The 6,000-nt window shown below is 37.5% G+C and overlaps 1 long non-coding RNA gene across 1 annotated transcript; it reads right to left on the bottom strand.

The window, feature by feature from the left end:
* Window positions 1-2,383: 2,383 nt before the first annotated feature.
* On the bottom strand, window positions 2,384-5,235 carry LOC128510548 (uncharacterized). Its single transcript, XR_008356118.1, has 7 exons — window positions 5,221-5,235; window positions 4,613-4,635; window positions 4,354-4,530; window positions 3,696-3,792; window positions 3,567-3,591; window positions 2,775-2,797; window positions 2,384-2,678 (listed from the first exon to the last, which is right to left on the bottom strand). It is a non-coding gene; the product is annotated as an uncharacterized LOC128510548 (long non-coding RNA).
* Between the last annotated feature and the right edge of the window lie 765 nt (window positions 5,236-6,000).

Genomic DNA, 6,000 nt, shown 5'->3' with positions numbered 1-6,000 from the left:
TAATTAAAAAAATCCATTATCAGTGAATGAAAAAAAAATCAACAGATTTACAAATTAAGCAACTATTGATTTTGCTTTATATGAACTTAAATAGAAGTTTAACACTTTTAGGTCATTTTACACAACACAAGCTGAACCATGTCTAGCCAACACACATCAGCCCCACTGAACACGTTGCCTTTTTATGCCAACCTGTACAACACATGGAGGGTGGAGTTTACTGTGTATGTTGTGCATATGTACTTCTTGATGCATGTGTATAATGTTTCTCTGTCCATCTTGGGTCCACACACCTGCAGCCTAGAATAATAAGCTCTGGGTGGTAAAATAGGGGAAGGCATTTTGCCGAAGTGGGCAAAAAAGTAAGTGTTCCAAAAACCGCCTTCCTTCTAAATGATTGCAATCCAGAATAATTTTCTAGATTTAAGCTGGGTCAAAAAGCTTGATGAAGTCTTGATGTACTGCACATAAGTAACTGCCATCCCTGTTGACCCTGGTTGAATTCTTATCACATTGGGAAACATGCAGGGTGGCTTATTTCTTGGGCAAGAAGACTATTCAATTTCAACATTTTTTGACATCCATATTTTTTACATGTTAGCTGCTGGTGGTCTGGGTCTGCGTCTTGTCTTCGTTTTGGAACTAGCTGGTGCTTAGTCTCAATCTTTTTCTTAAAGTTACTGTCAGACTCTTCTGTCTTCTGAACAGAGAATCTTTTGGCCAACTAGATAAGTTGTTATAAGGAACCACAAAGCTATATTTATTGCGTGCCGTGCCCAATTTGGGATAGGAAAAATGCAAAAGAATAGGAATAAAGATTGGTTTCCACAAGACAGAGGGTAAAGTCTGACAGGTGTCTGTGCTTAAATTTGGCTACAATGTTTGGACCCCCGTAACACCATATACACCCATAACTGTATGTATGGAATGTATAGAATGCAGTTAATACCCATTTACAGGTGCATCTCAATAAATTAGAATATCATCTAAAAGTTGATTTATTTCAGTAATTCAATAAAAAAAGTAAAACTTGTATATTATCTGAATTCATTACACACCGATATATTTCAAGTGTTTATTTCTTAATTTTGATGATTACAGCTAATGAAAACCCCAAATTCATTAATTCAGAAAATTTAAGACAATTAAAAATATATTTTCAACACAAAAGTTGGACTACTGTGAAGTATGAACATGCACAAACCTTAATATTTGGTCAGGGTTTCCTTGAATGAATTACTGCAGCAATGCAGCATGGAGACGATCAGTCTGTGGCACTGCTGAGGTGTCATGGAAGCTCAGGTTGCTCTGATAGCGGCCTTAAGCATTGTTGGGCCTGGTGTCTTACTTCCTTACACAATACCCCACAGACTCTCTATTTAGGTCAGGTGAGTTTGCTGGCCCATTAAGCATAGGGATACCATGGTACTTCAACCAGGTATTAGTTCTTTTGCCAGTGTCGGCAGGTCTGTTAGTGCAGTAATTTATGAAAAGGGAGTCCCAACCAAGTATTGAGTGCTGAACATGTTCCTATTATTCAGTAGTCCCAACATTTCTGTAATGAAAATCTTTAATTGGTTTAAATATTACATTTGTTTAAAATACTAAATTGGGTTTTCATTAGCTATAAGCCACAACCACCAAAATTAAGTGTGTAATGACTTCACTTTTTGAACTAAATCACTTAACACTTTACTCAACTTTGATCCAATTTATTGAGCTGCCCCTGTATTTAGTTAGACCAATTTTTTATTTAAAACACTACCACATGCTCAATTTATTTATCTTCATAATCCCAGTCAGCTTGCATTGGACAAAGGTAGTGCAAGAATTCACTCAGTCTGTTGGAAGGCAGGATAGACAAACAGGCAATTTAACACTTCTACCTGCAAACTTCTAGGGAGGCATCTTATAAGATGTTTAAAGTTAATGCATGCAGCAGCATGTTTGCATTTAAAAACAAAACATTTACACCCTATAACCACCATATAAGCCTGTAGCCAAAAACCTGGGAAAAATACCTTTGGTGAATGAAAGCTCATTGAGAGATCGCAAGTCCTAAAACCTTAGCCCACTCCATCCACATGTAGTTTTATCTTAAACATGCAACATGGTACCTACACTTTCTACTCTGGGGGCCAGGGGTAGCTCAGCGGTTAAGGCATTGGACTACGGTTCGGAAGGTCCCAGGTTCAAACCCCACAACCACCAAGTTGCCCCTGTTGGGCCCTTGAGCAAGGCCCTTAACCCTCAACTGCTCAGATGTGTAATGAGATAAAAATGTAAGTCGCTCTGGATAAGAGCGTCTGCCAAATGCTTAAATGTAAATGTAAATGTACTCAAACCTAAATCAACCAGTAATCATTCAGCAAGAGCACACGAGTATATTTTAAACCAATTTTTTATTGGACAGGTATTAACAAAAACGCTGCACTGCCAAGTGAAAGTCCAAAAGAGTCCACAAGGTAAAAGACCAACAGCCGACTGGACAGCCCAAAGATGTAAGCTTCCTCCGTGATACTTGACTGGACTCCACAGAAGATGGACAACACCCCTCTTCAGTTGGACTTTTGCCAGAAGACTCAAAGGGAATCCAAGATGAACAGGATCTCAGCTGCAGCACAAGGTTTGCAGTTTACTTGGACCTCTGCCTCATCTTTCTCCTTTTACGCTTCAGCCTGGGGAAGGGAGAAGAAAAACATTAATTTCCTCATGTTAAAAGATCAAGCATTTTAAAATAAAATAGGGGATGGTATACAGGACAAAGTACACACCTGCGCATACGCTTCTTTCTCCACTGGTGGGGAAGAAAATTGAAGATTTAGTAATTTTTTTTTTTTTAAAAGCATAAAAATACAGCAATGGAACTGGTAGCACATGTAGACAGACTTGTGAATCGACTGATCGCATGTGATCCAACACAAGCATACGACTAAATGGAATAAATTGATTAACACTTAAGCTACACCATGCTGTCCAAACATGTACAGTGACGATCAACGTTGGACGATCATATAAATTAAGATATTTAAATAAAAAATTAAAGAACCGAGACAGATTCCCGAACGACTGAATCAAATTCAATGAGTCGACGCCAGGCTTCAGGAAGCACCACGATGCAAAACGGCTAATGCTAATTAACTAACAGGACAATTTACACCAAGTTAAATTTAGCTTAAAAGCAGAATAGTGTACAAGAGAAAACGTATGTGTTAGGGCATTATCCTGTCCAGTTAAGTCTTAGGAATCAATTCCAACACGTTTTTAAATGTAACATTAAACACTGCATAGAAGACGCCATTTTCTTTTCCATGCTAGTCTACACAAACAATTGTTTTATATATATAAAAAAAAAAAAGTGGGGAAAAGCGAACGTCTAAAAACAGACACTCCCTAAAAACAAGATTCACCAATTTGCCTGTCTAAAAGCATTAAAATGTCGTACAAGTCCTCCAAATTCCCAGCTCTAAAAGCAAAAGTTAGCTAGGTACAGCGCTGTTATGAGCTTAGCCACATTGTACATCGACCTGAAACGGATAAAAATATCGACAATATCCTCCACTTACCTTCGCTCTCATGTCGGAGACGTTTCTATAAAGAAAGAGAATATGAAAATATTAATGGATGGTTTTTAAACAAGGCTGATTGTTTTAGATTAAAACTAGCGACCCCAAACAAAAAGATAGATCTCTCACCTCGCACCGCGAAGCTAACGACTTCAAGAGAGCGTCATATCGCAGGGGGAGGTCTTATATACAGTCGATACGTCACAGTCTCGCGATAGCGGAAGTCCTGTACAGTACACAAGTAATGGCTTAAGATCTCGCGTGCTTAAAGGATGGGAGTATGAAGGTCATTCCAAAAGCCCCAACTTGCAATTTCTTAAGGTTTACAATAAAGGTTTACCGTCTTCATACTCTTTATCAAGTATAATCACAAGTACTATAAGAATCTACTGTAATTTAATCAATTTAATCGAGGTTTAAGTCTATCGACATTGGTGACTTAATGATGGTTTTAGAGTGCCATGTGGTTGAACCAGATTTGATTCTGACCCACCTTTATCCTGTATACAGGTTCGCGGGGGCCTGAAGCCTACCCCAGCAGACTTAGGGCACGAGGCATATGTTGTTTTGCAGATAGGGTTCCCTGCTGTATACTTTTACAAAATATATATAAATTATCAGCGAGCAGTGCTGAACAGTGCTGACTTTGGTACATCATGATCAGATCTAAGGAGCTAAGGCCACATTGTTAAGCTTTGAAGATCCTACATTGCATTTACTGCACCTTTGTATGTACACTTGTATAGTTATCCATTGATTTTTTTTAAAGATCTAGCATTCCACTCACTGAATTCTGAACTCCAATGGGGTTTGGGCCACCTCAGGAGAAGGACGACACCTCTTCTGTTGGACATTTCCTATCTGGACTCTAAGGGTATCAAATGATGAACAGGATCTCAGCTGCAGCACACGGTTTGCAGTTTACTTGGCCCTCTGCCTCATCTTTCTCCTTTTACGCTTTAGCCTAAAAAATAAAAAGACATTCAGATTTCCTCCCCATGCTAAATGAAAACTTATAGTGTAAAGTAGTTACATTAAGTACACACCTGCGCATACGCTTCTTTCTCCACTGTGGGGAGAAAAAAATGCAAGAGATACTTAGTATTTTTTAAATTATTATAATATTATTATTATTATCTCACAGAATAAATAAAGGCCAAGATATGACAATACTACTGATAACATATGTTGACAGACTTGTAAATTGTGGTCTGACGGCTCATGATCCAATACAATTAAGTGAATCAATGTAAGAATGGAATGAACTGATTCACGACCAGGATATTGGACAAGCTAGACCATGCTGTCCAAACATTAGTTAGAAAAATCACCACTGGATGGGCATACATAAGAGCACTGAGACTGAGATTCCTAAATCAAACTGATTCTGCGAGTCAATTCCAGGCTGCAGTAATGTCGCACTATAGCAAGAAGCACCATGCATTTACATTTACTAGTTAAATTTAGAAAAATCAGAACATAAGAATGGTGCAAAACAAAATTTATGTAGTGCTAGTTACAGCACTATTCTTTTCCCGATAACTTTTAGGAATATATGAGGGTAATAAATTAATTTACTAATTAATAAACTAATTTAATAATGAACAAATTAATTTACCATCAAATAATTCAAACATTAAGATTTCCCACTTACCTTCGCTCTCATGTTGGAGAGGTTTTTGTAAAGAAGGACAATATGAAAATATTAATGGATGGCCTTTAAATAAGCCCGAGTTCAGAGAAGTACAGATTTCTATCCTTACATTGCGAAGATACTAAATACTTCTACATGATGTCATAAAAGACATAGAGGCCTTGTATACAATTGACACGTCACAGAGGACACGTCATCGTCAAAAAGAAGTCATAATATGACATAATAGTGGAATTCAGCACAAAATACAAAATCTTACTCGATGTCATTATAACATAATGATTAGCAAAATTGTTCTGATTTGAGTGTATATACTGTGGAGATCTATGCATTACTGATTGCATTAGAAGTGGCTGAGCAGTTTAATCAATTAAATACAGTAATCAGTAGTGATGCCAGTGATGCTTTGACGTCATATTATGTAAAGCGATGAAACGGATGTTAAATGACAGGCTCGTATACTTACTGGAAAAGATGGCTGCTTATTTTAAAATTGAGGAACACCATGTTCCCAGTAATATGTCCAGAACGTTTCAAAGTAAGAAAAGCTCAAATAAAGGAAAAAAGCCTGCAATCTGTTGTGGAAAGAGGGGACTGCTAATCAAAATGCGCACGATGAGAATTGGAGGGAAATTGTTTAATTGGGTTAAGGACTTTTCTATAGAAGAACTAAACGTATCAGTTGGAAGTGAGTTTGTGAGAAATGAAGCCTCATTTAGGTGTCCAGGGTTACAAGACAATAGGTTCACCAAAAGGTTCATTTCATTAAGCATCATTTAA

Source organism: Clarias gariepinus, chromosome 22 (genome assembly GCF_024256425.1).
Source record: "Clarias gariepinus isolate MV-2021 ecotype Netherlands chromosome 22, CGAR_prim_01v2, whole genome shotgun sequence".
In the NCBI taxonomy this organism is placed as follows: Eukaryota; Metazoa; Chordata; class Actinopteri; order Siluriformes; family Clariidae; genus Clarias; species Clarias gariepinus.
This window is presented reverse-complemented; position numbering and strand designations above follow the sequence as displayed.